Source organism: Podarcis gaigeae (assembly GCF_964106915.1).
Source record: "Podarcis gaigeae genome assembly, chromosome: 3".
Classification (NCBI taxonomy): Eukaryota; Metazoa; Chordata; class Lepidosauria; order Squamata; family Lacertidae; genus Podarcis; species Podarcis gaigeae.
The window spans coordinates 72,437,340-72,460,568 of NC_139680.1; the positions used below are offsets into that span (position 1 = coordinate 72,437,340).

At 40.8% G+C, this 23,229-nt stretch overlaps 1 long non-coding RNA gene across 2 annotated transcripts; it reads right to left on the reverse strand.

The window, feature by feature from the left end:
* Window positions 1-232: 232 nt before the first annotated feature.
* Window positions 233-14,369, reverse strand: LOC310841283. 2 transcript variants are annotated; one of them, XR_014562464.1, is made up of 3 exons: window positions 14,015-14,369; window positions 2,659-2,876; window positions 233-818 (listed from the first exon to the last, which is right to left on the reverse strand). It is a non-coding gene; the product is annotated as an uncharacterized lncRNA (long non-coding RNA). The 2 variants fall into 2 exon arrangements; XR_014562465.1 differs by lacking the exon at window positions 233-818 and having other exon boundaries at window positions 2,638-2,876.
* Between the last annotated feature and the right edge of the window lie 8,860 nt (window positions 14,370-23,229).

Genomic DNA, 23,229 nt, shown 5'->3' on the forward strand with positions numbered 1-23,229 from the left:
GGAACCTGGGACCTTCTGCATGTGGTGAACATGCATGTGGTGCCCCTGAGCTCTGGCAGTGTAGCAGAATTTGGGCTCTCAAATTTCAGTAGCGCCCTGCATGATGCTAAAATTTGGCACCACTCCACCTCTCGTGCTCGTTCTACAGCATTGTTGTGGCGGCCCCTGCAGCGTGGCGTCCAGTGCAGCCGCACCGGTTGTGCTACCCTAAAACCACCTCTGGCTCTGGATGATTACGTTCCGCTCTCCATTCGCCACTTCTGTAATATGAATTCTCTATTGCGGTTGTCTGTGGAACAAGTACAACCCTTTTTAAGGTCTCTCTCCTGAGGGGGTTCTCTCATGTACAAACAGAGTTGCACTCCAAAATCCTTTACTCCCAGGCTTGTTTCCCTCCTCTTTTGAGGTTTATCAAGGGACAGTGAAAATGGCCGGAGAAGGCCGGTTCACACATACAGTGCAATGTAAGGGCCGGCTTCTCCATGTCTTCATTTCAAGCCACAAGAGACTGCTGTTTTGTAATATGTTTAAAACCTTATTTATGTACACTGCGTAGAGTATGAACTCTTAGAGGCTAATACTGGGTGGTTATATTTCTAAAAGACTAAGGCGTCTGGCACATTAAGACAGGGGTGGCTAAACTTTCAACTCCCAACTCCCATCATCCCTGATCACTGGCCCCTCTGGCCGGAGCTGATAGTTAAGATTAACCACAGTCTGTACATGGTGTTCTGACATAATGAAAAGCTGCAGCCAGTCAAAGACTGTAGAAGTTGTTCTCTTCCACAAGGCCACGCTAGGCTCGCTTAAATTAATTCCTGTAATGACAAACCATAGAAGTTTACTACCTTGACATTATCCCTTCAGGATTTTTTTTAAAGTTTCATTTGATTGTTTCCAGCAACTAGTAATTAACATGTATACCTTTGTTTGTTGGTTGGTCATGCTTTCTCCCCAGACTGTAGCCACTACAGTCTTTGGTATGGACAATCCAGGGCTGGCACAATGTTATGACTTAAACCATGTTCACAGTTCGATTGAAGTCCATCCTGTTCTTTGAGGAAAATGACTCTTTTAGCTGGCCACGAGTTTCTGAGCAGTAGGGCAGTTCTGTGCTGCAGCTGACATCACTACAAAAATGTTCATGAGAGCTCTGCATAAATAAAAGTGAGGCATTCAGCCTGTGGCACACCTTACACTCTTGAATACATTACAAATCATTCCAAAGTTTGGAAGACATGCTTAGCCAGCTTCTCTGCTTTTACTGCTTGGTGTGAGATGCTAGCTAATTACGCCTAGATTATGATGTTGATGCATAGGTTAGATAAGAGAATAATTTGCTGCTACTTCCCCACCCAAGCCAGTATCCCAGACATTTCCCTTCAAGTTATGGCCTATTAAGCAGTCTTTATATCAAAATGTTAGCATTGGTTAATTCAGTGAGACAATGAAGAAGGGCTATTTGGATTTTGCTCTTTAAAAGATATGAATGCATGAAAATGCAGAATAAATGCATCTCTTTTGAGAAAAAGTTGTCTGGTTGGAATAGTGCCCGGGCTTTTCCTGCAGTAATGCTGGTATACCTGCAGCAAACATGATTGTAAAGTGTTTATTGGAGTTGCTGTCAGACATGTGCCCAAAAGCACTGTCTGTCTCCATCTTGAAAGGGCAGATGGAGGTCTGGTTTAATGAAAATGCAAGTCAGTCAGATTTTTGTTAGCTCTAATCAATATTTCCAATAAGTTGTAGGACTTCTCATCTCTAGCCAAGTGGCATACACTCAAGCAGGTGAGAAATTCTATCTCGGTGCGTAAACACCCTCAAATAATTGATGTGAAATATTTTCTCAGACTCCATAGCTCTCCACAGAATAACACCGTAGTTCCAGAATAGCCCATCAGTCATGACTATGCTCACATTGTACCCCAATGCTGATCAATAGCTTATAAAGTAACAAAGCAAAGCTTCCATTTGTGGCACTAATGCTGCAATGCTATGAACTTTCCGGAAGGTACCCCTGCCCGTGCGGGCCAGTCATGTCTGACTCTAGGGTTGTGCGCACATCTCACTTAAGAGGCCGGGGGCCAGCGCTGTCTGGAGACACTTCCGGGTCATGTGGCCAGCGTGACGAAGCTGCTCTGGCAAGCCAGCACCAGCGCAGCACGCAAAAACGCCGTTTACCTTCCCGCTATAAAGCGGTACCTATTTATCTACTTGCACTTAGGAGTTCGAAAGCACTCCTTTCGAAAGCTAGGTGGGCAGGAGCTGGGACCGAAAGATGGGAGCTCACCCCGCCGCGGGGATTCGAACCGCCGACCATGCGATTGGCAGCTCCTAGGCACTGAGGTTTTACCCACAGTGCCACCCGCGTCCCTACTTTCCACGTTCCGGAAAGTAAGCCCCAATTAACCGAGACAGATTTTCTTCTGAGTACACATGCATAGGATCACACTGTAAATTAAACCCAGAGAGTGATCAAGAAAGTGGACTTTAGAAACAGGTGCTTGTACAGGGAGGGAATAAGTGCAGATGAGAAAACGACTGCAATTCATTAACAGGCAGGAATAACAACCTGTTCTCCTCCTTCTCCGAGTTGGGGTGTGTTTCAAAAATAACTCATCACATCATCCATCAACATATTGGTGAAAGGTTTCATACCATTCCTCCCACATTATGACAGTGAAGAAAATGGAAACGTTGATATGACTGCATGATTTGCAAGTTACACCCGAAGCTGTTCCAAGGTAAGTATGCTCTTTGGTTAATTATAGGAAGCCAATGAACAAGGCCCAGTGTCTAATGCCAGGACAGGAAGATGTTCCAACCCCTTTATGAACACTGCTAACTTGTAGATCCCTTCCAGCGTGTAACTGTGCCTGAGGAGGAGAAAAAATGTAAAGATGAAAGCGAATACCAGTGACTCCCAATTTTGGATACGTTGATCCAATCTATCAAAAGAAATCAGTGGGCATCTTCACATTTCACCATCTAGCCTCTCTTGTACTCTGTGAATGCTGTTAATGTGCAGAATAGAGCTAATTTTATACTGAATGAAGAGCTTTTGCACTCAAATTGCAGAAGTTGATTTAAGGGTCACTTAATGGTCCAAATTAAGCCTCTCTGACACAGATTGGAAACCCCCTGAACGATTGTATGATTCACTCAGAAGTTAACTCAGAGTTAACTCAGAAGAATGAAACATTTGCATAATCACAAGTAGTAATAAGGAATGTGGTGATGAGCACTGAACAATGCTAAAATCAACCTGCAGACTACAGTACAGTAATCTAGCAGTTCTTTAATTAATAAAAAAGTGGGAATGGCAAATGTTTTTAATTAATGAAAAGTCTGACACTCTTCTCTTTCAGCCAATGTGGTTGCTCATCGATCTGTTCCCATTCATTTTCTTAAATGAATCACCCCCTCTTCCTTCTCATTTAATAATATTGATGAGGCAACTGATAAATGTTGATTAGGGTGTGCCTGAACCTCAAGATTTGTCTTGTATCAGTTTTGGTTTTTGCTATTAAAAATTTGGATCTATTTCTGAGTCACAACTGTTTCTGAGTCGAAACTGTTTCTTGATCTGATCTTATATTTCCCCAATCCATTCAAGTGCTTATTAAATCACTGCATATTCCTAATGGAAAGAAATCATTCTGGCAATTTTCTTGGAAAAAGACACATTCCCTTTTGAGAAATGCATCCTTGACTCTAGTTTCTGGAAAGTTTATTAAGAGGCTTTATATCTCTGATCCATAAAACTGAAGAAGATTCATCCGAAGCCTAAGAGGTCCAGTTTGCACTCCCCATGCAAAGCTCAAATAAACATGGATTCTATATACATTGTAATGGATCACCAGGTAAAGTCATTATTCTTTGCCCTCATCTGCTGCTTTATGTAGGCCACACTGCTAGACAGAAAATAAAATTGTGCCAAGAGGATCCAAAACTGCAGGACTGGGTAGGGAATCCTACTAAGAAGCTGCAGGAGTGGGAAAAAAAATGATCACGAGTGAAGGCCTCTCCTATATATCTTCCCTGAAAGTGAGGCGTCAGTGATGTTCTGATTCGCATAGGGTCATAATAATCTCTTGCCACAAATTACACTACAGTTTTAAGAATGAAAAGCTTAAGCCCTCCCCCCCTTCTGTCTTGTGTCTACAATAATAACAGAGTTTTACTTTTGGTGCCTTTTCAGAGCGCGCAGATAATCACAAACAATAAGCAGGTTTTCGCTGGTTTAAGTAAACAGTAACAGAAAGCCAAACCTGAAGGTTACACAAAGGCTGGAGGATAATAACTGGTTCCCTGATCTCAGCTAGACCATGGAAATCAAGCAGCTGGCAACAAGGTAGAAGATAAATCTATTTAGGAAATAAGACTATGATCCCCCACCCACCCATTTACCTAGGCGCATTATTTTATAGCCGAGATCTCAGATTTTGTTTCACTCATGTATGTGAAAGCACATCCTGCCTCAGAATGTTAGAAACTGTAGTTTTATGCACACAGAGGTAAAATTCCCAGCACCATTAACAAGCTACAGTTCCCAGGATACTTTGGTGGTGGGGAGATGTGCTTTAAATGTACAGTGGTACCTTGGCTCTCAAACGTTTTGGTACTCAAACAACCTGGAACCCAAACCCAGCCAACCTGGAAGTGTTCTGGTTGTGAACTTTTTTTGGAAGCCGAACGAGTTCCAATTTGAGTGTCACACTTCCATTTTGAGTGTTACGCTGAGGTCTGTCTGCTTTTGCTATTTATCTTGCGTTTTTGTTTTTGTGGCTTTTTTGTTTTGTTTTTGTGACTGTGTGGAACCCAGTTCAGCTACTGATTGATTGGTTGTGTTTGTGACTGCAGTACATTGTTTATTGCTTTCATTTCATGGATCAATGGTCTTGTGAGATAGTAAAATTCATGTAAAATTCCTATTTTAGGGGTTGTTTTTAAAAGTCTGGAACAGATAAATCCATTTTGCATTACTTTCTATGGGAAAGCGCACCTTGGTTTTGGAACACTTTGGTTTTAGAATGGACCTCCGGAATGGATTAAGTTGGAGAACCAAGGTACCACTGTATGGGGTGTACACAGCCAAGATGCCAGTCTTATTTGGATATGGAAACATTTCTACAAAATCTATTGGAGGTAATTACACAGCAGGTAGGGGACACTCCACAAAGAGTGGAAGGGTGTAGTGTTGGGAAGAAATTGGGTGGAGGGAGCACCACAGGAAGTAAAACTATAGATCAAAGAAGTAGAAAGCTCCAGAGGCTCATGGCATTCCCAATGGCCGTTTCAGCTTGGCGGGTCACAAGTTGTGCAGACACGTGATAGATTATATATATATCACCTAAATGTAAAGGGACCCCTGACCATTAGGTCCAGTCACGGATGACTCTGGGGTTGCGGCGCTCATCTCGCTTTACTGGCCAAGGGAGCCGGCGTACAGCTTCCGGGTCATGTGGCCAGCATGACTAAGCCGCTTCTGGTGAAACCAGAGCAGCGCACAGAACCGCCATTTACCTTCCTGCTGGAGCGGTACCTATTTATCTACATGCACTTTGACGTGCTTTCAAACTGCTAGGTTGGCAGGAGCAGGGACCGAGCAACGGGAACTCACCCTGTCACGGGGATTTGAACCGCCGACCTTCTGATCGGCAAGCCCTAGGCTCAGTGGTTTAACCCACAGTGCCACCCGTGTCCCCTAGATTTTGAATATATCAAAATATGTTACAGCCTTTCTATCTGATGCACTAACACCAATATAAATACCAGTATCTTTCTCCAGATGTAAAAAAATCCACATAACTTTAATAACCCTCCTCAATGTAATAGCTTATTCCAACAGTTATTGTAATATTTATCAAGAACAGTAATCCTTCTGGGTGTTTTCTGACTGTCCTTATTCAACTGATTGCCTGCTTGTTTTTTTTAAGCCGTTTTCCAGTGTTTTTTATGTAATCGTCTCAGGCCCAATCGCTTATTTGCCATGATTTCTTAACTAACCATATTCTGGAAATATTTGAGTGAAACAGATTTGCAATACATGTATGTTTACAAAATAGCTTGGCAGGGAAGGATCACACTTGCTCCTTCCATGTGGAAAGAATAGAGCTTGTCACCAGAATGTTCTAAGCACAGCTAACTGGAGGTTGTGCCGTGCAGCAAAATTACACCTCACGGCTGGAGCAGCCCAAGGCTGCTTACAGATGGCCAGGTGTGGGTGGAACAGGAGATATGAAGCAATGGCGGAACAGTCGGGTCATTTAGTATGCAGGATTAGACCTCCTCAAAGCTGATGGTGCTTTTCTTGAACATCCCCCCCCCCCCAGTTTCATTGTCCAGTCTAATCCTTTCTGTCTACCTGTCTGCCCTTCCTTCCTGCTTGCTGTTGGAAGGAGGTGAAAATGCCTGCATATTCAGAGTGAGGGCAGGCAGCCTGAATTGGCTTTATTTGTCCTCAGTGATGCCTGTAGCTGTACCTAGCCAAATCTGGCTATGTTGCATCACTATGTGATTTCCAAGGAGCTCAATTAATCAAGGAAGACAGTACATAATCACAAGGGAAAATGGCACCAAATCAGCAACAGAAAAGGAAAATAAGGACAGAGAAAAGGACTGGTGTTTTTTAAAAAAGATTTACAGTCAGTCATGAAATATTTCAGCTGCCCTAAAAGCACTATTTTTGTCAGGAACATCCACAGAGTAGAATAGTTGGAATCCTGTTTAAAACGAGGGACAAAAATGTGCAAGAAAATCACTGCACTCATGCACGTTGCTTGAAAACAAGCTGCCCCTAACTAGTTGTGAAATGTCAACAGGCAGCAACTTGTGTTGGTTATACAGTGGCACCTTGGGTTACAGACGCTTCAGGTTATAGACTCCACTAACCCAGAAATAGTACCTCGGATTAAGAACTTTGCTTCAGGATGAGAACAGAAATCGTGCAGCGGCAGCAGCGGGAGGCCCCATTAGCTAAAGTGGTACCTCAGGTTAAGAACAGTTTCAGGTTAAGAACGGACCTCAGGAATGAATTAAGTTCTTAACCCGAGGTACCACTGTGTCACATACATTTAATGCATATCTCCCTTCCCCCAAATCCTGGGTTCTATGGTTTACCTCTCAGAGCTACAATTCCCAGTGCTCTTAATCCTCATTGGAGGACAGGATATGGACAAATGCAGTAGCCAATCATACCAAAGCAACCAGGAATAAAGCTGTCAACCCTAATATAATGCAAGGCACCAGAGGGCTCAGTTTGGGGCTAATGGTAAGGAAGGACTCAGCTGCCTTCCTTGCTGCATTGCCAAAGTAGGTTGCTGCTAGCCTGCTTTTCCTCTGCGCTTCAGATGACCAGAGGATGTCATTCCAGCTAGGGAGCCTACATTTCCTTATAAATTCTAGCTGTGGCATGGTTATTCAGTATCAACCATGTTCAAGCTGTCCATCATTGCTTGCCAGCTTGAGGGCATGGTAGCCTCCCAGTTTGGTTACCTTCCTGATAAGTTGCTTGCTGACACCCAGATTTCAATCTGTGACATTCAGGACCGTTCACAGCCAGGCAACAGGCTCATTCTAAAAGAAATGTAATAATGAAGTTCATATTTCAAGTCTTTGGTAATAGATGTGAACATGCTAGAGATGCATTTAATTAAAGGAACATGAGAGATTTGAGGTGGAATCCTGCAGAGTTTGCAGTGGCTGAACATAATGTCCTCTTTAGCACTCTTTCTGCCCTAAAATGTCAGACAGTGAAGTCAAAATTGGATCCAATAGTAATATAGTGGCTGGTACAAAATCTGATACATTTGAAATTCAGCTCCTTTAAGTGACATTCATTGACTCTGCACAAAGAGATTGCATAGGCTGTCAAACATCTTCAAGTAGGTCATCTTTTGGGGATTAGACTAAGTTGCTATCTGTTGACATTTCACAACTGACATCATAAGCTTCTTATAAATTGAATGAATTCTGCTTCTCTTTTCTTGGGGGCTAAAAGCAGATGATAGCTGAAATTTTGCCATGTAAAAGGGTGATTTGGTTTCTTTCTCAAAAGTAACTACTGTAGCAGTTTGGGGGAGCTTAACCTCTGATAAGTGCATCTCCCCACACAAATTTGCCACCCAGTTGGTATGAAGATCTACTCTGGAAATATGATATACATTTCTTAAACAGAGAGGGGCTGCTGGGTTCTCACATGGGATGTGTGGTTTTAAGTCCTGACCAATTATCTGTAAACCTGCACCCCTAATCCCAGACCCATGGGGATCGTCTGGGCATGATTACACAGTAGCAAGGGAAAGGCATTCCTTTCTTATTACATCATTTTTCATGTCTGAGCCCCGAGATGAAAATAGGACATGAATCCTGGGGAGCTAGGGCTTAAAATAAGCCCTAGGTCCTGATAGTCACAAACACGATCTGGGACACCAACAAGCCACTCATAAACTTCAGCCAAAGAGGTATAAGCATTGAGTTTCAAAAGTGTTTAATTTTGACCTAAATCTGCTCATATGGCAACCTTTTGAATGCAAGGCGTGTACTCTGCCACTGAATTACAGGCCATAATTCCTGGGTGTTTCAAATAAAAGGCAAATGTCTGGTTGTCCTTAAGTTGCTTTGGTCTACAGAAATCTTAAGAGTTCCAGTCTGGTCTCTTACTATAGGCAGGGCTCAAATGTAATCTTTTTTTTTTTTTAAGTGCCATAACTGCAACTTAAGTGTGGTTAAGGCAAACTGGATAATAAGTGGCAGGTGCAGAAATTAAGCAGATGGAAAAAGAGAGAAACAGACAGAAAGATGTCAGCAATGTCAATAGATTTTGTTTATTAAGAGGATTTGTATCCCACCCTTCCAGTTGCCCAGAACAGCTTACATTAAATAAAATAAAAATAAAATAAAAACAACAGTATGGAACATATAATATTAAACAATATTTCTAGGTCACCCTATAGCACTGGGCTCAAAGAGGCTTACAAATATAAACCAATGAAGCAAATATACGGTAGGTGCAGCAAAAAATGACAAGTTTGGGTTGCTTGGTGACTGTTCTATGTGAAGTGGCACTATCTGAACATAGTGGGTTACACATTCTGTTGAATTTGTGGATTGTAACCATAGATGTCCAACTTATGTAATCTTTCAGGCTTCTTTGCTCACACATCTGGAATCATGTATGTTTCGTGTATGCTTGCCAACCGTATGCCATCTTTCTCATTGCTTATCCTATTTTGTCAAATAAGCAAGAGCAACGATGTATGGATGATGAATCTCCAATGAGATTATGAGAGCTGAACATATTTGTGCCTTCACTGTAGCATTCCAATCTCCACATTTCAATCGCATGTTTAGATTCCTCTTTACTAACTAGTTTTCAAATCCTGCCTTTCATGATTATAGAGCATCCATAAGGGCAGAGATCCTTTAAATACCATGCATATTTTTCACCTTTAAAATATGTTCATAAGAACTGTCTTCACTGCTGTCACAACTTTTAAAAAATAATAATCACAAAAATACTTAATCATAAGACATTTTAGTGCGTTGGCCCGTTAGAGCTAATGAGATGACCTTCAAGTCTCCCTCTTCCTGGAATAGTTTAACTATTTGCCTCATACTCCTTTTGCATGCAATTCTTCACTCTCCTTCTTCTGAGAGACTGCTAAGATCAGATGCAGAGTACCTGCCCACTGTTAATACTGTTCACTTTCTTATACCTAGCTCTTCATTGGTATCGATCAACTGAACATTCACTCTTACCATTTTTAACAGATGGTCTCCTCTCTGCCTTTAATTGATTGTTAATCCATCACCATTTACCCGTTGTCTCGTGCCATTTGCTGACTGTAATTAATTGCCTTTTCTACATTGCCATTAATTGTCATTTATCTACAGTGTATCTCTTTTTTATATTCAGCAGCAGGAAAAGAGAAAAAGTTTGCCTATCTCTAACAGCATCTGCCCCTTCCATTTTTGCTCATTGCAGCCTCTAGGACTGCTTCCCGTTTTTAGGAGCATGAAAATACCCCCATGTTTCACTCCTTTTTGAAATCTAGTTCACACGAGTGGTTTCACACTAGTCCTCTATTGTAGCAATTTGTATAACATAATCACTGCCCTTGTTTTCCAGAGGGTGCCATCATCTGTGGTACTGACCATAAAGAATCATTTGCAATTGCAGATCCATGATTAGCAGTCTTCCAGGAACATATGGCTGTGTTTCATAAAATTCCTTCATAGTCAAATTGAAGGACATATTTTGTGTGAAATGGCCCTCCATTGGGTGCTCAAGTAGCTATGTAGCAAGAGGAAGGATATTGCAATCACATGCTGTTAAGGTTACTATTTTGTGTGTTGGGGGGGGGGCACAAACATTTCTATGATTCCAGGTGCAGTTTTCTCTAACGTTGGGAATGTTTAGTTTTGGCCTGAAGGCTGCTATTAATGGTGAAAACCCTACATGAAAACGGGCTGCAATACTACCGGCTATACCCTAAAATCATCTACTGGGATTTGACAATCTTTAATCATTTAACAATGTGTATTTGGATGATGCAAGGGCAAGAAGATAAATGTGTTTGAAAAAAGAGTGAAATGTTTAAAGAAAAACATTGGAAGAACAAGTGTTGAAGTGAATTGTTTTCCTTTACTGCCATTATAAAGCCAATCAGGAGGATTATAGTACTTTGAAAATTCAGGATGAAATCCTATACTGTACACACGTACTTTGCAATAAATCCCAACAGGATTTACTACTGAGTAAACATGTATTGGATTGCATCATAAGCATGTTACCTACGTAAGTCTTATTTTATAACATTTGGGAAAATACAGGCCCCTATCCTGAGAAGCTTGCTATCTACAATTCAACACAGTGGAGACCAGATAAAAATAAGAGAGATGGAGTCACAGGAGAAGGATATGTGTTTATTTTATGCATCCACATACTTAGCCTTATTTACAGCAGGTTCAGGGTAGCCAATGTGGTGTTTACAGATGTTGCTGATCTAATCTTTTTGTCATCCCTGGCCAATGATCATGCTGACTGAGGCTGATGGGAGTTATAGTTGAACAACATCTGGAAGGCACCAAGTACCCCTGCAGTACCATATGACTAAGGGACTGGGCCAAAGGACTGTATCCAACACTGCACTTCCACTTGTGCAGAAAATTCCAGTTTACACAAGGGAACTCCCCCATCTCCCCTGCATTCCCCCTTGCATCTTCAAAATCTCCTCCAGAAGGTTGGGGAACCCTCTGCATCAGATATTGGGGGTCTGAAGGAAGAGGAGAGGAAGGGGAACTCCCTATGGTGCGAAGGGAACTCTGCTTACACAGCATTGGATGCAACCCACAGAGAGAAACTGGAAGGAAGATTTGAGGGAATATTCTTCTGAATATAATGTCTCTATCCCATATTATGTATCAATAAAACTTGAAGCCACATAATTTTAAATGGTTAAGACATAATACTCCGAAGGAGTCTATTTTTTTTGGCAGGAACACTATTTTGCACACACTGAGGCCACATGCTGCTTGATCCTTAATCTTGCACCTGTTGTTTAAGAGCTAAACAACAATTGAGCCATAACACGATGCTTTAAAACACTTGTAGATATGATGCAAAAGGCCACCATGCTTCGGAAAAGTACTGAGATTGGGGTCAGGTGTCAAAATGCATCCAACATGAAAGTGCACCTGCAGCAATGTTGTGTGAACAGAAATGTCTCTGAGATTATGGCACTGCAGGAACTAATGCCGAAAAACCCAGTACATTATACAAATTTAAGAGATGGGGAGGGATTAATTGTAAGCAGCAGGGACATATTGGGTGGTGGTCCCATATTTATCAAATTCTCTTGCTGGTGAGAAAGATATGGGCTAGTTACTGCTGGTGTATAGGACTGCAGACTGAAATGGGTAATGAATCAAAAACAAACCATAGCATTTACACTTTGGGAAACTGGTTTTTGAAAGCTGGAGCAATGTAATCCTAGTTTGGACAAAGTTTTGTTGACTGTATGTAAGACATGGGCCTAGAGTCACATGAAACATCATACCCCATTGTTATTGGATAAATCCTCCCTTCCGTCCACAAACATCTTTTTAAAAGTGTAAGTTGTCCAGCCCCCATGACAGACATCTGTGAGTTCCATAAATAGTAGATTAAACACACTCTGTTGTTAGGAGTTAATTCTGGCCATAAAGTGCTCCAGGTGAACTGGAAGGGGGATATTGTAAATAGGTTTTGTGATGGCTACATTACATTTAAAGTACAAAATATCCAGGCAAATCCTGAATGATTTAGGTTACAATCCTATAAGCACATTTACCAGAAAAGTAAATCCTATTGAATGCAGTGAAATGTATTTCCATGTAACTATGTTTGCGATTGGTCTGTAAATCTGGATTAATACGGTGCAAGAGTGTTCTAAGAACAAGGTTAGATTGAGTGTGACCAAAAATTATGGCATTTCGGTTACATTAAACAGAGTGTTCTGCAGGGAGTTTCATTTATCCCATCTCTTATCTAAACTGAAGCTTGTTTAGCAAATTGCCTGTCGGAAAAATAGGCTTTTGGTTCCCGAGTTCTGTAGTTCGGAATAGCTGTCTATGTTACACACAGAGTGACTTGCAATTTTGTGGGGTTCAGCAGCAATTCTGTGCTCACTTAATTAGTTCATGTCATGATTGAAAGCCTTTAAGTCAGTGTATAGTGTATAGGTGTACTCCAAGCCTATTTCTCACCTGCTCCTGTTGATAATTTCTTCATTAACAAACTGTAAGAATTTATTTATTTGTTTAAATTTGTATACCTGAGTTTTAATTGGTTATCTGAAGATCACAGGGTGGTTCACAACATAAAAATATAAAACGAGAACACAAAATACATAATAAAACAAAAGCAAACCAATAACTTGATGCATGCTATTGAATTAAGAACATTAAAAATTAAGAACATAAAAAAGTAAATATGATAGTTAAAGAGGTTTTGCATGCAACAAAAATTCAATAAAAAGTTGGGGGGACTCATAAGTAAGAATCCACAGGAAGTTTTTGTTTAAAACCTCTTGCTTTCTCACAAATGAGTAATGGGGCAAAAAGCTCTGCACTGCAATATTAACCCACTGCAGTAGACAGGAAAATGAAACTTCAGTTGGTTATTATGGTTTCCTGCTGTGGCTTTCACTTGTGCATTGATTTATTCTTGTCTGAAAATTTCGAAGGCAATCTGGATTGCTTACTTGACGTTATCATTTACCTCTTCTTTTCAGATGATTCAAAAGCACCATGAACTAAATGGTTTTAAAGGCAAATGGAAACAGAGAAGATGGCCGTTCTCATTTAGTTATTCCTTATACACATGTGCACATATTACGATCCATCAACTTATTCTAATAGCATGATTGGGTAACCTTGCATTCCTTACTGGCAGAATTGCTGAAGACAGTGGTGGGGAAAGCTATATTATTCTACACTAAGAAAATAAATTTCTAAGTCCACTTAATCTGTATTCTGACTCCTGTATAAATTGCAAATCTGCATGTATTTTGCATAACTTATTCTCTGCTTATAAGAAGGGACACTGAGTTATGCAGGTTACTGAAGCCCCACTTCTGAACACTGCATAACTTGTTCAACTTCCCATGCAAGGTTCTGAGATTCCATTGCCCATACACTCTCCCTCCAACCCTATGGGCTTGAAACAGATCTTTATAAAATGAAAGTGGATCTTTTTGGATGTTCAGTCCTGTGCCTGGAACCAAATTACAGTGGAATCTTGGGTTGCAGATGTAATCTGTGACAGAGGCACGTCCACAACCTGCAGCGTTCACATCCTGAAGCGCAGCGTCTGCGCAGGCACCAGCGTGATTTGGCGCTTCTGTGCATGCGCCGAAACCCGGAAGTAACCCGTTCTGGTACTTCCGGGTTTCCCAGGGTCCGTAGCCCAAAAACACGTAACCTGAAGCGTCCGTAACATGAGGTATGAACTGTATGTGATTGTGCTTACATTGAATACATGGCATCTTTATGGCAGAAGTGCCTGGGTGCTGACGGTTCAGAGATTTTTCTACATCTGTGTAATTTTGTCCCATGTATCCAATGGACAGCCTGGTCCTACAGCTGAAGTGAAGAGACGTAGCATGGAGAGTCCTGAAAGAAAAGAAATTTGCATATTCCTTTATAGGGAACATTTAGTTTTGCTTAGTTTTTTATGGGTTAAATGCCCGTTTTTACATTGGAATACTCAAAGCAGAACGTGAAGATTTGGAGAAGCTCTCAAAATGCACGATTCATTAATCATGTTTATTTAGAATTTGATTACAGTCATACCTTGCGTTACAGCCGCATCAGGTTGCGTTTTTTTGGGTTGTGGACCTCCGAAACCCAGAAGTACTGGAACGGGTTACTTCTGCATTTCGATGGTCACGCACGTGCAGAAGCGCTGAATCGCAACCTTCGCGTGCGCATATGTGGGTTGCGAACGTGCATCCTACATGGATCACGTTCACAACCCGAGTGTCCACAGTATTAAAGAATTTTACATTAAAATTAGAAAGTTGATTTAAAATCTAAGAGCACATTTCTTAAGATTACCAATAATTTACTATTTTAATACTAAAGGAACTGACTATATAAGAGATTCCTCAGCCACATAAATTTGTATCTCATGCCAGCTTTATAGTCTGTCATGTTAATCCAGATGGCTAAATTCTGCTTCCTCAATGGTTCCTGGCAGATTTCAACACGTTGTGAACTATTGGTTTTATATATTCCAGATTTAGAAGACAGTGGGAAGGAGGACCACATCTAGGATGTCCTTATCAGGCTGCTGCTATTGATACTGTGAAGCAAGCCTTGCAAAAGGAAGTCCATTAGATGCTAGGAAACATGGGAATATATGGATAGTAGCTTTATTAGCGCATAATCAAAGAACTGCAGTCTATTCTGAAAGACAATCTTCTCACATGACTTGAATATCCTTACTTAAAGACAATTGCCCAAACTGAAGGAACTATGTACCAGCAACAATGGCCCACTCAACAGGGATGCATATTTAGGCCCAGCAATTGCTCCTGTAATAAGGAGGTGGCAGCAGTGGGGGTAAGGAATGGAGATGGACCATTTTCTGTTCTGCCTCAAGAAACATCCTGGGCCAGCCCTGTATATGCCCACTATCAGATTTAGGATCAGTAGAGACTGGGAGGACCAAGCTCAATATGGAAAGTAACTGTCCCTTGTTATTGTTTATATCTTAATCTGGGCTACCAGTTCCATACCAGTACTGAGGGATCAACTCTGCACATGCTCTGATCAGCGGTGAAGCATATGCCCTCGCTGCCCAGGGTGGGCGCGCTCCTGAGGAGGGTGGGGCGCTGAGAGTGCCCTCTGAGGTGCCAGATAGCCGCTCAGGTGCCCGGAGTAGTGTGTGCGCCCTGCAGCCGGGGGTGGAGCCAGCTGTCGATGGCAGACATTCACCACGCCGCCCGCGACTCCCAAGCCTCCCCCAGCTGTCAAAATGAAGGGGGAAGGGGGGAATGCCGCCGGCAAAGTGGCACAGCTCCCCCCTTCCCCCGACAGCTTGGGATGGGCTTGTGAGTCACAGGCGAGTGGTGCACTGAATGTCACCCCCCTCAGGGATGACATCCGGGGCGGACTGCCCCCACCGCCCCCCCTTCCTCTGCAACTGGATTGGATCTTTTGCCTCCTGGCAGGCCTCCTCTGCCCAGTCTTCTGTCTATTTTTTTTTAATAAGATATTTATTAAAGATTTTCTTAATACAATAGAGAAGAAAAAAACAAACAAAATAACATATAACTTTACAATAGCCATATTTTCTTCGCTTCTTTGGACTTCCTCACATCTCTCGTTCCTGCGTTCCAAGTTTATCAAGCTTTACCCAGCAATTTATCACCTTGTTTCAATTCTTAGTTTATAGGTTTCCAATATCGTGTCCCTAATTTTAGATATTTTTACCCAATCCTTAAAAACTTAGTTTTAACATAATATTTATCCAAAATTTGTCTTTTCTTACATTTTCACTTATTTTCATATTCCTTTCAACTAACTTAATGGTGCCTTATTATTTATAATCTTACATCTTCTTGACACTCATACAATTTACAATATTTTTGTAAATAGTCCTTAAATTTCTTCCAGTCCTCCTCCACAGCCTCTTCTCCCAGGTCTCGGATTCTGCCAGTCATCTCTGCTAGTTCCATATAGTCTATCAGTTGCATCTGCCATTCTTCCAGTGTGGGCAAATCTTGGGTTTTCCAATATTTGGCGACAAGTATCCTTGCTGCTGTTGTTTGCCCAGTCTTCTGTCTAGACATGTATGTGTAAAATTTGCCAATTGTCAACAGGCACGAAAGCTGATGATAGAAATATATTTGTTTTAAAGGTTCCATTAAGCTCTTTATTCCTGCCCACCTAGCAGTTCGAAAGCACATCAAGTGCAAGTAGATAAATAGGTACTGCTACAGTGGGAAGGTAAACGGCGTTTCTGTGCGCTGCTCTGGTTCGCCAGAAAGTGGCTTAGTCATGCTGGCCACATTGACCCGGAAGGTGCTCACTCAGCCAATAAAGCGAGATGAGCGCCACAACCCCAGAGTCGGCCACGACTGGACCTAATGGTCAGGGTCCATTTACCTTTAAGCTCTTTATTGTATTAGTAAATAAACAAGTTATGGTTTTTAGCAACTAAAAAGGACAACATTTAAATTGAATGTACACACATCCCCCCAAAAAAACTTTACAAATAAGTACATTAAAAAATAACTGAACCTTATATATCGTATGTGCTTGAGACAAACAGCTTGGCTCCAAATTTCTAGATTTCAAGCACATAGAAAAAGAAGGTGTACTTACAGGTCAATGTGGTGAAGCATGATTTTATTTTATGCTGACATGGCAGGGACATCATAAAAGAATCACAACAGGATATGCTGAGGCAAAAGTCGGGAATTGAGATGCTGCGGGTCAGCTTTTTCTAGGTGTTGTAAGAACAATGGTAGGTGAGCGTCTCGCAGACTGATTCAGACTAGTGAACACCAACAAACCAAGCATTCAAGGGGAGAGATGGGGTTGATCTGTTCCAATGTGGAGTACTAACAGGGTAACATAGGGCAGAGGGAAATAGGAGAGCTACTGCATCTAAACAGAAATGGTAGCCCCAAATTCCTGCAACAGGGATTTCTTCAGTATTTTCTGTTTTAGACACTACTTGCTACTGCTGCTCCTAGTAGCAATGTTTGGAAGCTCCAGTGTCAGAAATTCTGTTCTATATCTTTGTTCCAGTGATGAGCAATCTCAGCTGGCATTAGAATGGAGGTGCAAGAGTTAAGTACACTGATTTTAAGTGGCACTGTGATTCCCAGATTAAATGGTGAACTGCAAATTAATAGTGCCTTCTCACGAGTTTGAATGTGTCATGCTGCCAGCAGAGGATACCGGCAACTTTGCAGCATAATGTGCTAAAGAGGTTTCACTTCTGGTCAAAGGTTTGAACTGGCAGGTATGTCGGGATCATCCAAAAAAGTACATCATACCAAGACACTGGTGAGGTGCAAAATGAGGCCCTTAATGAACATAGCTACCAGATGTTTTACAAATGGGAAAAATCAAACAGAAAACATATGCCTGTTCTTTAGTTATGTCAATTCTTCATCTAGCTAATAATTTAACTTTATTTTTTTAAAAAAACTTTTCTTTTAAAAGGAATTGCTTTTAACTGCACAAACACATATTTCATGAACTACTCCAAAACTGATATTTTAAACAGCAAAAATCAATAAAACTTGGAAGCATGCACTAGCAACAAAATACTTTCTGGCTATTTGTACTAATTGCCTAGTAAGGCATCCACACCCTCTCATGGCTTGTTACCAGAAATAGACCTTACTATGCCTCAGTTGCTTTATAAAGGGGGGTGCAGGAAGAAGCAACATTTACATTTATCTGTTTCAGAGGGCTGCTGAGCCGTAATTAATTAATTCTTGGTGGGGACTTTTCCTTCTTCAAAAACCAGGTGCCTTACATATGCCTGCATATTTTGAAGATTTTCATATCAGCTAATTAGAACAGTGGGACACATACTATGCTACTGGTTCTAAATATCAATTTTTGATCATACATTACTTTCATTAACCTAAATGTTTAGCTTGAATCAATTTAGAAATCATCCCACATTTGGTGAAATAAAATTACTTTGGGTAGAGTATTTACTTTCCCAGTGTTATCAGTATCATAGAAATCCCAAATGGCATATATCTGCTTCTATGTTGCAGGGTGCTTTATTTTTGAGCAGTTAATATACTTTTGAGGGAAGTGAAATGAGCTATTCACATACATTTGGGGTTGGTTCAACTAAATTGTTGCATGAGCAGAACAAGGTCCACTCACACAACTTGCCTTTTTGTCCTGTCCTTCCCCCACACCCCCTAAATCTGCTCTGGTGGGTTGAGGGAAAACCCAGAACAGGCGGGGTGGGGTGTGGAGTCCTGCTGCATGAGCAGACCTTTTTGCTCCTGTACACTCCATTGAACATTATGCTGAGTTCCTCCCAGGGATATACACAAGTAGCTTGATGAACTGAGGCCAAGGCTTGTCGGGAACATTTTGAAACCATAAAAACAGCATCTATGGCTGTGTACATATTACTGTACTGTCTTAAAATTCAGCGAAGTTGTTCCGTTTTTCTCAAAACACAGTATTTAATAAGAAAGAACAGGACACAGGGTAGATATGAATTGCGGCTAACGTCATGGGTTCACCATTTCCCAAACAAGTCATGGAAGTACACTGGAGGCAAAGTAGTATGTATTATGAATCCCAGTTCACTTTTTTTGGGGGGGGGGGAGAGGGCTCTGGAAATTGACCTATACTGAGTCAGACTATTGGTCTGTCATCTTCAATTGCTATTTTATAATTTAGCTTTTTTTTTTTGCAGTTGGTAAATAAGTCTACTTGAGTTAGGCTGGAATCCTAACTCCACTTAACTGAGAGTAAACTCCACTGGATTCAAAAGGACTTACTGGTAATTCTGAGTATACATGGTTAGGATTGTGCTGTAAGTTGTGATTCTTTTGGCATACCATTATATAATTGTTTGCAACTCATGGGAATGGGTGTGAAATGAGAAATAACTAAATTTAAAACCCCAGGGCTTTTTGATAGTTGGCCCATTAATTTCAAGAGGCTTAGGCTGCAATCCAATACTCAGTTAAGTGGAGGATGCTCAACTCAATGGCCCTTCTTATTACTCGTGTCAGTGACTGCACTTTAGGCATCTAACTTTGAATAGGATTGATACGGCTTTAAACACATATATAGGGTCTCAATGCAATTGATATGAATTACATATGTGGAGGTGGGAAGCTGAAGGCCATCAAATATATTAGTCATATAATTCTCATTGGTGTAATAAAGTCTACCCCCCCTCATACTGGAAAACCGCATGTTAAATCTAATTAGCTGGCTTAAACTATACTTCAATGCATGTAATCTACACAACAAATGAGAATGGGTTAATTTTGCAAGGGCAAGTTTTTATTTCCTAGTTTGTGTTAACACTGTCCAAACATGTCATCTTATTCAGGAAAAGTATTTTACTTCAACAGGTGTTTTAACACAGTACAAAGAGCAACAGCAGAATTAAATGTATTTTTCTCCCTTTCCTGAAAGATCTACCGGTAACTTCTCTTTTAGACTGATTGAGGGTATGGAATGGGGAAAGTTGACAGAGGCTGAGGAGTATCTGGTTGGGAACAAACTATCCCCCAGGTATGAGGATTTTTTTTTATGATTGACTAAATGAGAAAGAAAAAGACATTGGCAAAAGTGCAGAAAGACACCATAACAATTCAAAGTGGACAAAGCACAGAGGGTAAAAAATGAAAGTGACATATGGAGAGAAATACTGCGCATAGATGTATATATGCTAGGATAGCAACATCTGAAGCAAGATAGACAACTGTTGTGTTTTTTTTTTTTTTTAAGTATATAGTTGGTACAACAGAAAACTGGTATAATTGAGAGAACTGTTATCTCTAGATACAAATGCTATGGGAAAAACAGGGGAGTTGTTGATTCTTCATCCCAGAATCATAGTGTGTAACCTGGGAGGGATTTACTCAGCCTGCAATCTCCTTCTTGGAACTGTGTCTACAAGTTGACCTCATCAACATTACCCATGTACTATGCCCGACTGCAAGGGAGATGACAGGACATTGGCACAAAGCAAAACAGTAAGAGAGTTTGTTAGTTATTTCAGGTGTACTGCTGATTCTAATTCCAGAAAACCTGTTGAGTATCTATCTTTGAAAGGTACTTTCTGGCCTTTAAATTCAGTGACCCAGAAATCTGATCCTGATCCGAGTTCTGAAGTCCTTTCATTGTACATGTTAACATTACAAATGTGCAACATTTATTCTGGTTGTAAGATTACTGAGAAATTATGCAGGCACTGAATAGCAGAGGGAAATTAGTTGTGACGACCAATGAGAGCCAGTGGTAACTTGAAGCTATATTACAGAATTATACAAATGATTGGAAGTAGCTGACACATCTTTCAGGTGAGAGCAGGGTATGAAAAAATAGTTGAGGAGCAAAATTACTGACAATGCTGCAGACCCCATAAGACCCAGTCATGTGTCTACTGAAGCTGTTAAGTTTCTGGATAAGTAAACGATAATTTTTTCAAGTTTATCTCTACAATGAGGACTAGGGTCTGACCTTTATATTTGGCACAAGATCTTCTGTCTCCACACCATGTACTAGATAATAAGTTCCAGTACTGTAGAGTGCTGGCAAAGGAATTCAATAAATTTTAGATATGAGCCTACCTCAGCTAAGCTTAAGTGGATCATTTTAGAGCACTGTGGCAGTTGGCTAAATACATATATAAATAGCAAATAACTAAAAGGACAGGCCCAAAACTCATCCTTTCCTTGATATTGGCTTTCAGATACTTCTGATTATTTGAACTATCCCTTCCAGCCATTATGGATTTTATGGTAATTTCTGCATCTTTTAGAAATGAAATTCCTTAAAAAGAAAACAAGGTATAATTTTACAGATTATAATAGTACAGTAAAATCTGCATAAGCCTTAGAGTAGTGGTGGGAATCTGTGGCTCTTCAGATGTTGCTGGACAACAACTCTTGTTATCCCTGGCCAGTGGCTGGGGATGAAGTTCAGCAACATCTGCAGGGTCACAGATTTTCCTACCCTTGGGTTAGAAGTATCCTACAAACATGCAACTTTCTTGCATAAAAGTTCAGGAGAAACTTTGGATCAGATTACAGTTATCTATTATAGGACGTCAGCAAGTAAGTGTAAGCTCTGGACTTTCTAACCACAGATGAATGTACATGGAACAGTGACTATAATAGGCTTTTGTGCATGGCTTTAAGAATGCTAAGGGCTTTGTTTCTTTTTTGCTGTTACCACATTTGTAAAGCTGCGATCTGAGTACCCTTTCCCCACCTTATTTTACAAAAGTAAATGAGAAAAAAATGTAACCAAAAAAGTACAAAGATAAGGTCCACCCAACTGTTCAGATAGCTCACAGTTGGAACAAGTACCGGTAACTTGTACCAATGACAGGGTAGGTATTGTAGGAGGAAAATATTAAGCCCCGTGGCCCATGTGTACGGGGTAAATAACAAAAGAATCTGCTGGGCACCTGGATTCAAAACGTGGGGCTAAACAGACTCTCCAGCAGAAGAGAACCCTTGGTAACAGAGTTTAAATTCACGCAAGTCAAGCAGCAGTGTAGTATGGAAATGCAGACTGTTAAATCTTTTTATCTTGTTTAGTTCGATTGCAAAGTATTCCCCTCTTTCTATCCCTTGCAATGAACAGACCACACACTTTTAAGTAAATTTAAAATGCTTTACTTACAAAATGTTCAAAAGGTCAGATTCATGCATTTATCCAAGCAGCAGCAAGGAGAACACAGGCAAAATACCCTTGGCTAGAAAATACAGAAAGTTAGCTTCAAACATATGCTCTAAAGTTGCTGTTTGCTTAGACACATCTTCCTTAATCAGTTACTCTATGGAATCCCGCTATGGGTCCAAGCATATAACAGTGATTTAAAAAAGATTCATTCCAGCTTCCTGAGACGTATTCTTGGACTCCCAGCTGTGATCAAATATGAAACAATGTGTGCAGAAATAGGCATACACACAATGGAATATTGGGCATGGTCCACCTCAATAAAGTACTGGTTACGCTGCCACTTTCGCTGCCCCCCATCAAGTCTGCTCGCTGATTTGCTCAAAGACTCCTATAAATCAAGTTGGTATCAGCACCTCGAAAAAAAGATTGAATCTTTAGGTATCGAGCTGGAGCCCCTGTACAATTCTAATGAGCAATACATTTTTCATAATATTCTAACTAGACTAAAGGATGTCGAGAGACAAAATATTATGGCAGCTGTAAACAAAATTTGCTCCCCCATATTCTATGATTTAAATATCTTAGATAGCAGAGCCAATTACGTCACTAAATTAATAATTCCAGCCCAACGTAGGGCTTTTATGCTGGCCCGTTTGAATGTTTTTCCCTCAGCATTTGTCAGGGGAAGATATCAAAACGTTCCTAGGAACAAGAGATTCTGCAGATGTTCTATGAATGTCCCGGACACTGTTGAGCATATTCTCTTTCATTGCCCACTGCACAGTACGCTCCGTCAACGCGTGCTGTCCCCTCTTTCGGCTGGTCTGGAACCCCAGCAAGGTGAATGTGTGGGACTCTACCTATCCGACGCTGACCAAAGGGTAACGGCGGGGGTAGCCGAGTTTTTGGTAGCAGTCCTCCAAGGAGCAGGTTAACAAGGAAAACCACTGATTCTAGACGTATATATATATATATATGTATGTAGCCAACTGCAGCCTTTTTATATATATTTCAAGGCTTTTATATGTTATTTTCTCTTTTATGGTTTTATTTGTATAATGCCTAATAAAGGTTTGATAAGTAAGTAAGTAATCAGTTACATGGCACGGAGAGAGATGGAACAGGAAGAGAATACTTCACTTCCTCCCTCATCAGAGAAGGGGGCCAAGTCTAGAAATCCAGCTCTATTATCTTAACCCCTTCTTGCACTAACTAGCACTCATGCATGGTTATGCTTGACAGCAATTTCCCAAAGGTATTACATGAGCTTGATACATTTGTGGTTTCTGATTCTTGACATGCATATGAGAATGCTAGCTA